This window comes from Triticum dicoccoides, chromosome 1B (genome assembly GCF_002162155.2).
Source record: "Triticum dicoccoides isolate Atlit2015 ecotype Zavitan chromosome 1B, WEW_v2.0, whole genome shotgun sequence".
NCBI lineage: Eukaryota > Viridiplantae > Streptophyta > Magnoliopsida > Poales > Poaceae > Triticum > Triticum dicoccoides.
The window spans coordinates 676,780,134-676,780,546 of record NC_041381.1 but is presented as its reverse complement, the minus strand read 5'-3'; positions in this window follow the sequence as shown (position 1 = coordinate 676,780,546).

Here is a 413-nt window from a genome sequence, read left to right as displayed (position 1 = left end):
GGCGACTTGATCCCTAGCGCCTAGCGGCCTAGTCGCGGCGGCTGGCTGGACTCGTCCCGCCGTCCCTCCTGTCGCGGCGGCTGGCTGCACCAGTACCGCCGTCCGGCCGTCCCTCCTGTCGCGCCTCCCGGCCTCCCCAACACCGCTAGTCCCCTCGCAGTCCTCTCCGTGGTGAGCTTGCAGCCGGCGAGGTGAGAGACGAGGCGCCGTACGCCGCAGTGAGCCTGCAGTTTCTTGCACATTCCCAACCCACGGCCGACGAGGTGCATCCTACATTCTCTCTAATATGTATATCCCTGCTAGTTGGTAGTCTGTTAACTCTGATTTGCTGATCCGTTGTTTTTCATATATGAAATTTGGTAATCTGCTAATTTCTTGATCAATATAAGTCACGTCTATCACCACTGCAACTA